The sequence below is a fragment of the Lagopus muta genome, chromosome 2, assembly GCF_023343835.1.
Source record: "Lagopus muta isolate bLagMut1 chromosome 2, bLagMut1 primary, whole genome shotgun sequence".
Classification (NCBI taxonomy): Eukaryota; Metazoa; Chordata; class Aves; order Galliformes; family Phasianidae; genus Lagopus; species Lagopus muta.
Genome location: NC_064434.1, coordinates 25281291 through 25292024, shown reverse-complemented (window position 1 = coordinate 25292024; position 10734 = coordinate 25281291). Strand labels below are relative to the sequence as shown.

The 10734-nt window shown below is 37.6% G+C and overlaps 1 long non-coding RNA gene across 1 annotated transcript; it reads left to right on the top strand.

Annotated features, from left to right (window-relative positions):
• Positions 1–527: 527 nt before the first annotated feature.
• On the top strand, positions 528–4895 carry LOC125689335 (uncharacterized). Its single transcript, XR_007375207.1, has 3 exons — positions 528–1284; positions 2155–2249; positions 4250–4895. It is a non-coding gene; the product is annotated as an uncharacterized LOC125689335 (long non-coding RNA).
• Positions 4896–10734: the final 5839 nt, after the last annotated feature.

Sequence of the window (10734 nt, the reverse complement as noted above, 5' to 3'; positions counted from 1 at the left end):
AATGTTTTTCCCACCGGGTTGCTTCAGTCAATAACTTTAGGGGGACACACAAAAAAAAACCCACCAATAGTTTCAGAATCACAGAATGGCTGAGGTTGACAGAGACCTCAGGGTCTATCTGGCCCAACTCCTGCTCAAGCAGGTACACCCAGAGTGGGATGCCCAGGGCCCTAACACATAACGTCATTGGTGCTCATTTTACCCTTTTCCTTTCTAGAGCCAATAAGAAGGCCACTGTCCACAGCTCTACTGCACATCCACTTGAATTTCTGTGTGGTGATGAGTTTTTTAGGCTCTAGCATTTCTTTGCAAACTGGAGCACAGACTTTTAATGAGATCAGAGCTGCCTAGCTTTGGGAGCAGCTGTCCCTCTTGAGTAGAAGTTTATTCTCTCCCACGTCAGGATGAGAATGGTTACAGCAAACACTCATCACACTAATGAGGTGCTTTAGCACCTGTTCCACTCTCTGTGTTTATCCTGTTTCTAGGCAGACGTAGCCTGGCAGCAGCACAGTGGCTGTCTCATTATGACAAGGTCAGGTTCCTTTTTGCTATTTTTGCAATGACTTTTACCTTGAACTCGTACAGCTAGTGCTCTGTCCTTACACTCAACTGGATCAACCTGCCATATGAAAAAAAAAAAATTACACTTTTAAATACCAGTGAAAAAGTGGAGATTTGATAGTTCTTCATTTAAGCAGATTGGGAATCTTTTTTTGTATCCCCTCTGACTCCCATTTGAAAGGACAGTCAGGTATTTCCTGAAGAAGCAAGCAGGTGTCTACAGTGGTGATGAGCCATTATTGAAAGCAGCTACAGGTCAGAGGGAGCAATTTGTGAGCAGGAGTCCGGACTGGATATGGGAAGGAAGAGTCTGCTTATGATACCACCATGAATAAGCTTGGAAAAGGCAGAAGCAAGGCAGGTGTGAACTGGCTCTAAAATGCAGAGAGGAAGATTGGTCAGAAATTACTTCTCAGTAGACCCTGTATTATCAATCCATGCCAATTTTTCTCAACCCATAAAAAGAGTTTGCAGGGGCTCAAGATGATCTAAATAGTAACCCCAGTCATTTAGAGAACTCTCATGTGTTTGACTGTATTTCCTTCTCCAAGTTTGGCAAAATGTAATCTATAGCTTTCAAGTAGCGCTCTTCCAAGAATTCACCTCAAGACTAGAAGCACCAGTACCACGAGTCCTGTAAGAATTTCTTTCTAATGAGATTTTCAACTGTGATGGCAGATTAACAGCATTAAAACACGACTACAGACAACTGTTGCCAAGGTACTGAAGTATATCAGAGTGAAAATGTGCAAAAATGGTCTGATGTATATTTGAAGTTTTCTTCTGAGGCAGGAAGAAGACTCTTGTTACTTTGTTGCACTTGGTTTTGAGGTACCACCTAGAGATACTGAACATCCATTCCTAGGTCTGTACATTACCTAGGTGATATGCATAACTGATTTGAGAAGAGAATGAGTTGAACTGAACTTGATTGCCGTCTCCACTTACCCTCTCCATCATTCCTTTTCCAAAAGTGTTTTAGAAGTTCTGACTTCATTTTAACTTGGAATGAACCACTTGGTGAAATCTGTTATAAAAAGCAATTCTCAACTTCAGCCAACTTTTTTTGAGGAATTCCCTCACTAATTCTCAAAGAATATGAGTTCTGGTGAAAGGTTATAGCTCTACTAAATAAGTTGAATCATAAGTGGGTTTTAGAGGTTTTTTTTTTCTTCTGGGAACAGAACCTGTTTAGAGTTGGGGAGAAGAATGTAGGTTTAATATAAGCCTATTAGAGAGCAAGGTTTACTGGTAAATCAGTTGGTTGCTCTACTCTCCTGCTTACTATGCCTTGCAGCATTTCTTCAGTAATGGAGATTTATTCTACACTGAAAGGAAGTAAATTTGCTTGCCTTAATAATATAAAAGGTTCTTATTTGTTGCAAATAGAGTATTTACCATATGAAAGTATTTCACACTTTATTTCAACCTAGAATGATTGCTTCACAGCTTCTTGATGTAAATCGAAAATATGTGAGAATGATGCCACCTAATGTAAATAGAGAGCATAACAACCATTTCCTATGTATTTGATAACACTTAATTCCAGCTGAGATTGAAGGGCTAGAACTTTAGTATCTCTCTTTTTAGCAGTTCTGCCTAATTACGTCCACCTGAGATTTCAGTGGAATGACTGAAAAGGTCTAATTCCTACAGAACTCATTTCTATTCTGGACTTTGTTTAGGTATGTCTTAAACTATTACTTCTTTTTAGAACACGTGAAATATGGAAAATGTTTTGAACAAATTTTGATTTATGTTTATCTGCATGTAGTTCTTCTAAATTCAATCAGATTCATCTGAACTTTTTCAAATTCCACTGGTGGAGGAGACAGGAGTATTAGTATACATTGCCAGCTGGGAAGAAACAAGGGGAAATAACTCAGAGAAAGCCTAAAAGAGTAGGACCTGCCATGCAGCCTCCTTAACTATGCTGTTCCTAACTGCATTTGTTAGAGTCTTAGCTGTGATCTTGCCTAATCCAGGCTGTGTACACCTGTGTGCTTGCTTAGTGCCCCTGTTATTTGCCCCTATATGAAGCCTACTCAGATATTGAGTATGTATGAGGTTTGCAAAAATTAGCATTTTCTTCAGTTTCAGCTCTGGCTCAACATAGCACAACATGTGTTTTAAAGATTTTTTTTTTTTTCTTTCCATAAGAGGAAAGTTAATTTTAAAGTTCAGTAAGGACAACTAGAGGTAAGGTGATACTGGCTGGTTTGTTTAGCAATAGAGATCAGTGTATTGGTTTGAAGACCAACATAGTAGTTCAGCAAAAGGAATCAATGAGTGCTAATTCTAAAACTTTCCACTTCAACTTTGCTTGATGTGTGAGCAGCCTTGTTTTCTCTTAATTCTGCTTCACAAGAAGCACTGGAGACATAATAGACTACTTATTTTTGCATTTCATGAGGTACTAGAATATTAAATGTGTATTGTTTTGGAAATTGCTCATTATGGCCTAATAAACAGTAGAAATTTGCTGAACTGGGGAAAAACAGCTGAAGCTCAGCTAAAAGTTTCTGTGATGAAGCTGATGGCGGAAAATGGGATAAAGTATGTGGATGTATGACCACCCTAAATGCAACCATGCATGCCCAGAAAGATATTAGTGTATATCAATGCATTCTTGGAAAAGAATGAATATATATGCCAATGTATTGCATATGTATATCTTAACTGTTTAAATGCAGAACCTGAACTCTGAGAGAGTTCTCTTGGTTGCCAAGTCATCCAATTCATATCATGACGAATGCCAATTTCTAACACCTCATTAGAGTTAGAGAGTTTTCTTCCCAGATTTTGGATGACATGGTACCTACCTTGAGGAAAGATGTTACGAAAACCTACTCACTATAGAAAGATGAATAATGTTTTAGTCATACAACCTTCATTAAAGCTATTGAAAACGTGCAGTTAATTCTCTGAGTTCAACTTTGAAAACACAAAAGTTACTGTTTATTCCTCTATCTAAGAGCATGAGAATTTTTAACAATCATAGGAACAAGCCTGTCTTTATATAGTAAAAATGCTCTTTATCTGAGTAGAATTATATTAAATGTTTGACATTGCTGTGATATTCTTTGGGTCTTTTGAGAGCATCTTTATAGAAGCACGAAGAAGGATAAAAAGCGAGGTATTCAGATCACTAGGGAGAGGATTTATATGAATAAAAAAATCCAGTCTTGACAGCTACCAGATAAAAGGGGTGCAGCAATATGAATACATACAAGTACTTAGATGAAAAATGTTCTGAGGCAGTTACACCACTTTTATGTTGTTATTAATTTACTCTGTTAATGTGCATTGTAAGTAGCCTTTGCATTTTTATTGCAAATCCAGACAATTGGACTGCAGTTTATATTTTACTTAAAATATTATTATCATTCAAGGTTCAGCCGACCATGGTAGAAAAGAGATGGCTGGGTTGCCAGACTATAACATCCACGAGAAGAATTTCATTGCACTTATAACACAAAACATGTTTTCTTCTCAGACTGATTGGTCTGGAAAATTCACTTGCAGTTGAAGAATACAAGGCCCAATCCATTTTCAATTCAGTAGAATTTTATTTCTGCTCTTTTGCCTTAATCATATTTTTACATGGATTGATATTCCATCTTCCTTATTTAAGCTCTATAAGGCTAATTTCCTTTTTTAAAATATTTTTATTTTTATTTTTTAGGCATGTCTAGCAGGGGACAAGAATGCTTTCCCACTCACAGTTCAGGTTGCAGAGTTTTGCTCCTGAATGTGTGCCAACTCCAAGACAGGACAAGAAATGGGTGTATGCCATCCTCCACCTGACCTTGCTTCTCTTGAAGAGAAATCTGTGTTTGTGAATAGCAAAGGAGATAAAGTAATAATGGAGTAAATAATCAGGTCTGCACTACATATGCCAAAGTGAGATGAAATGTAAAACGATTTTCTGCTTTCCCTTACTTCTATCAGACCAGAGTTTATGGAGGCTAGAGGAGATGCATTTTTTTCATATAACCATTTAAAGTGCTAAACCATTTCGTGGGGAACATTTATTACTGTCATCATAATCATTTCACTCAAATCCTATAAATACTACTGGATTCCCATTGATGTGACAGATTACAGTGTAACCCCCTAGGACTGAAAGAATATCATCCAAAGGGAGGGGAACCCACACCATCTAAGCAAAATCTGGAGGATATAAAAACTAGGATAAAAATAACTGTAAAATACACCATTTTTACTGAGACACAGATTAAACTAGGTCCTCTGTCTGTCTAGAAAAGTTGCTTATACATGTACTTTATCTGAACCAATGATTTTATAATCAGTTTACATTAAATGGAACAATTCTGACAAGGAAGATTAAGTACCTTTGTCTCTTATTCTTCTTGCAAAAGCAGCTGTTGGACTGACTGTTAGGGGAGACCAGTATATTTAAATCCATTCAGGCACAAGTAGGATTGAAACTTTACCTACTGCACCCTAGATGAGTACTTAACTGAACAAATGAAACATAGACTCTTTTCTGTCTGAACAGCAGAAATAATCTACTGGGAAAAAGGAAATAGGCACCTAGGAATGCACATAAACCAAGTGTTCTTTGCATGCAAATAGTGTGAAAGAGCATCTATTTTCATGGTGGATAGATTTACTGAGGATATAAAAATAAAGGATACTGGAGTAATGGTGCAATAGCACAAAAATATCAAAATGTCCAGCTAATTAGGTTAATAAATCTGGAATCAAATTTCAACCAGTAGAAATACACAAGTTTAAAGCATAATAACCCAGTATATAATTCCTATTGATTAAAAAATACTAAAAACTGTTCCAGAGATTACCTTAATTTCTCTTTGTTTTAAATCTCCAGATGTAACCTGAGAAAGACTTTAAACATAACAGCTACAAACGTTTCTTTACAAGGAAGTGTATAACATGGACAAATAAGTATTTGTTTGATTTCTTTTACCAATTTATAAATTTAAATAAAAGTAGTAGACACCAGTAATTCTCCTTTGTGATGAGATACATATACTTTTAGGTCAGGCAATTAGAAAATTACAGACAGGAAACCACCTAGCATGAATATTATTAATAATCTCAGGTTATGCACTACAGTTCCTAATTTTCCCACAATATGCACCACTCTCATACAACTTCATACTATGGAAAGCTGATAGTTAAACCTGATAGTTCCTCAGCAAATCTATTTGACAAGTCATCTACCATGCAAGCAGAAATATTTGCACAATGCAAAGACACTGGACCAGTTTTGTTCTTGAAAGAACAAATACTTTTAGGATGTTTCCCCTTTTAGTACTGTATTGCCATGGAGCACCTTTCATTGCTGTGTTAATACATCTCAGAGGCAGCTTGCAGTCTGTTGTTTGGCTTAATCCAGAAGAATCTGGGAGCTTTGTCAAGAAAAATATGAACTCTTTTCCTACCTTCAAGCAGAGGACCAAGGCTGCTGGTGTCACTGTGCTCCCCTTTCTGCAGCAGGCAAGGCCATAGGGATAACCATGGAAAAATTGAATTGAATGAGGTCTGATAGTTTTGCTGCCTTGTTGTGGTAACCCAAAGGACACAGAAGACACGAGGCAAGGGAGGGAAGGTTGGAGATGGTTGAAGAATAATGAATTTAATCACAATTTATTATGATAAGGGTAGTGAAGCATGGGCAGAGGTTACTCAGAGAAGTGGTAGAAGCCTCATCTTTGGAGATACTCCAGGTCAGGTTGCACAGGGCACTGAGCAACCTGATCTAGCTGTAGGTGTCCCTGTTCATTGCAAGGGATTGGTCCACATGACCTTTAAATGTTCCATTCCAACTCAAACAATTCTGTGAGATCAAAGCATTTTGCAGTGACCACAGCCTCTGCTGACAACCAGAGGTTATCATCTAGCCTTTTTTCAGTGTGGGTTCACGGCCTCTTCAATTTGCAAGGCTCTGAAATGAATTAACATGGATGCAAGGATCTGTTGTTACAGCATGTCAGCCTGTGACACTTGTGTTGGTGAGTCAAGTAAGATGTGTTACATCTGCCATGAATTCAGATGGAAAATTAATGTGGAAAATCCCAGCTGTTGTAGGAGATAGTGGGGGTACCTCTGATGTGCCATTTCCACGATGCAGCTTCTTCCGGGTCATCTTGAGAGTATGTTACAGCTAGATAATGTTATAAAGACATCTGTGAAACTGGAATCGTATTAGTGATGCTCACATAACATGCCTTTTAGGATTAAGCATTCAAGCATTATTACCTGTATTTAATTTAATCCAGATTAATTGCTAATTATATCCTGCAGGGCCAGATGCAGACATAGTCTTCCCTGGGAGGTGTTTCTGGCACCTGGCTTACTTGCTCTCCCTTCCCAGACTGCAGCACAGGCTGTTCCACGCCTTGGCACCTTTTTGGTGTGATGGGCTTCCTGTGTGGTGCCAACCAGTGTAAAGCATGAACATGAATGTTCAGCTGCGCAGCTCAGTGCACTCAGTGCCTTGTGATGGTGTGTGACTGCCAGGGGGCTGAGCACAATTTGCAATGGTGGCTGCAATGGATGGGAAAGAAGGAATATGGAGTAGAGCTAGGAGCACAGAAATCATCATTCTAGTTATGGTTTTGTTCCAGTTTCAATGTAGTATTTTTTACTCTCTGTCTAAAACTCTTAGCACTATTTTGTAACTCTCTTATTTATTTACTTCTCTTTTAGTGACAGCTGTATGCAGGAGCTAGTAAATTAGTATATGTCTTGCAAAGAAAAGATGACAGGGGAGGGAAGACGTTTAGCAGAAAGCTCTACTTAATATACAAAGAACAGGAAGAGAAACTGAAATCATAAAAACCACAATGACCTAGAAACAAAACAAAACCACAGATAAAAAGAATTATTTCCAGTTACTTAATAAGATGAAGAAGCAATGCAAAGAAGGAAAGAATACATGAATATGGGGATGTATTAAGGATAATAAAAACTTACAGGATCTCAGATATTCATGTCAAATTATCACTTAGACTCACAGATTGACAGAATTGTCATTGTAACCAGTCGTCCTTTATAATTTGAGAAGTAATTCTAAAATTTCAACTTAGAAAATTAATTGAATGTGATGACAAGAGTAAAATAAACAACAGCTCTCAGCATTTCATTTGCACATTCATTATGTGAAAGACAAAGAACTGAGATATAATGAGGTCTGGCATTTAATTTTAATGCTTTAATTATGGAGCACATGTATTATGGCATCATTTGAAACATAAACAATGCTACACTTCCCAGTGATCAACCTTTCTGCCCACTGTAGTTTTTATGAGTATGAAATAATAGCTTATAACCTATTGTTAAGATTACTTACATGTCATTGATATAAAAAAAAGTTATCCTCATTAACTTCCAATATAGCTTAGGCCAGCTTCTCGTCCTCTCCATGTCTTTGATTACAGTGTGTGCCTAGTTTTTGCCACCTACAAATACAAGAGCGAGCAGTTTTCATAGTAGCATTGCTGGCTGCCTAATTAGAATAGAAATCAAGAAGCACAGGGCAATGAATGAAAGGATACTGGAAATACGCACTGAAGCCAAGTGGAAGCATTCTTGTGAGAGTGCTGGAAGAGAAAATCATAGCAAGAAGTCCGAAAAGAGAACCTAGCAGAAAGATAGCTGCAGTAATTGAGAAAGGATCAGTACCAAGATGTAATTGTATTTCCAGTTTACAGGGGGCAATGTAAACTGACACATAACTGACTTTTTCTGCAAAATCTTGTTGCTGAATATCTTTTATCACAGCTGCAAAGAAACAGTGAAGGAAAAGACACTGCGCAAGCCAGCTCTTCTAGGGGGGATAGGCAGATTTTGCCATCCTTGTCAGGATTAGAAACAAGAGCACTTGCAACTCATATTCTTTATGTGATAAAAGAAAGTGATAATGTTAATCTGATAAATTTTCCAGGTTTATAAACAGATTACAGGATGTAATCCTCCCTCCTACCTGGGATGCATTAAGCACCATTCAAGACCTATTCAAGACCTATTCAAGATATGGAATCTTGAGGCGTTGCAGGAAACCCACTTAAATTAACAACTGAAGGTAACCTACACCAATGGGGAAAGAAAGAAGCCTGATTCTCTCCTACCTAAAACTAGAGGATATAGATATTCCCTTCCAGAATCACGGAATCACCAAGGTTGGAAAAGACCTTCAAGAACTTCCAGTCCAATTGTCCCACCTATCACCAATATTTCCCACTAAACCATGTCCTTCAGTACAACATCTAGATGTTTCCTGAACACCTCCAGGGATAGTATTTTCACCACCTTTCTGGGCAGCCTGCTCCAGAACCTGACACCACTCTTTTAGAGTTTTTCCTAAAAAACAACTGGAAAACCAATTTGTATGGGAGGAGACTTTGAGCAGTGATTATTTTCATCTCTTCTTTGGAAAACATGTGAAAAGAAAAAAACCCTGACTTCCGTAGCTGGAATCAGAAACAACTGTAAAACACTGTGAAGTGAGAAGTTGGCAGCTAGCCAGTAGACAGCTTCCCTGAACTGGCAGTTATCTGCTGCCATAGCTGTCATAAGCAAAGCTGTATCTCTTTTTTAGCTACAGAAGAGCTGCTAATGGGATAATGAGCAGTTTCCACTTTCTCTTCAGTGCATACTCATCATACTGTCTACAAAGTATCCCTAGCTAAAATATCAAGTGATCACTCTTTTGGTCTCTGTGTTGTAATTCCAAAGCATCTGCAATTTTAGATTAATATTTGAAAATTAGTGGCTGAAGCCCAGCATATTTAAATTAAATAATTATGTAAACTCATGACATCAACCCTATAATCTAAAAGAAAAGGAACATTTTGTGTAAATCTCTGCCTCTCCTACAGAGAACATGCTTGTTCTCTTAGGGCTCCTTTTCCATTGATGCCACAAAGAACACATATCCATGAGAATATTAAGCTACCAAGTACATACACTTGATGAACTGGATTTACTAATAACAATATTAACTATGAATTCACAGCAGTATAAGCTGTCAAAAGCATTTTTAATACATTACAGTGCTGAAAGTTTTATAACTAAGCCCATTTCTTGAATACTGATAAACTTGCAGAGTTACAGAATTGTTGATCTGCTCTGATTTCTGACAAGTGGAGCAGCCTAGAATGAGGACAGCCATTGCAGCTGAGTAGATGGATTGCAGAGTTAAGAGGTCTGGCCTTTCAGTGCCTCCAAGATGAAAAAGGATTTTCAGAATCATCTTCTGGGACTTGAGCGCTTAACAAGTTCACTGAAGATGCCTGAAATTTTTGTGAACTATAGTTCCTAGCCCACACTTATTATCTGTGTGGGATAATTTTCATGAACTGAACACTTTATTTTTAAAACACACGAAAGATTGCCAAACCAGCTTTTTTTTTTTTTTTTCTTTTTTTTTTTTCCTTCCAGGAGTAAATGTCATATTAATACAATGCTGAACACAATTCTTAACAATCAGCTGCTTGCTGTAAGCACACACACTCATCCTCTAATGTTATGTCAGCTGAAGAAATTTAGATGAACGAAACATCAGTTAAACATGGTCCTTTAAATCCATGCTAAACCTGACAACTAAAGAGGCATAAGGAACTCAGCTATTCTCAATATATTTTGAGACTTTTTGAGCAAAAAAAGACCCTTCTACCTAAATCTACTAAAACCAGATCAACCAGTATTAATTAGCAACTTGTAAACACCTTGATTGACAGTCGAGCACTCCACATTGCTCTTGCAGTGAGCTGTGCCTTTCAAACTCCTCCCCACGTGCCCCAATAACACTGTTGTTACAATGGCACGTAGGTTTTACATCGAAGAAGCCTAATAATAGCCTTCTGTTCTAGAATGAAAATGGTTTGCTACAGGACAAAAAAAAAAAAAAAAAAAAAGAACACAACAAAACAAAAAAAAACAAAAACCCCACCCTTTTGGGAGGAAAAAAGTGCAGCAAAACAGTTTTATACTCAGCTGTATTTGTTTCCATGCAGGCAGGCAGCTAATAATGTACATTTGTCAGTTCACTACTTCAACAGTGTTCCAGAAAACAGTGCTCCTGGCCATGACACATCAGGGCTGCTTTCTATGGTTTGTCATTTGAATGGCTTTCTGGGAAAAGAACATTGCAGCAGTTCTGTTTTAACTAACCTTTTT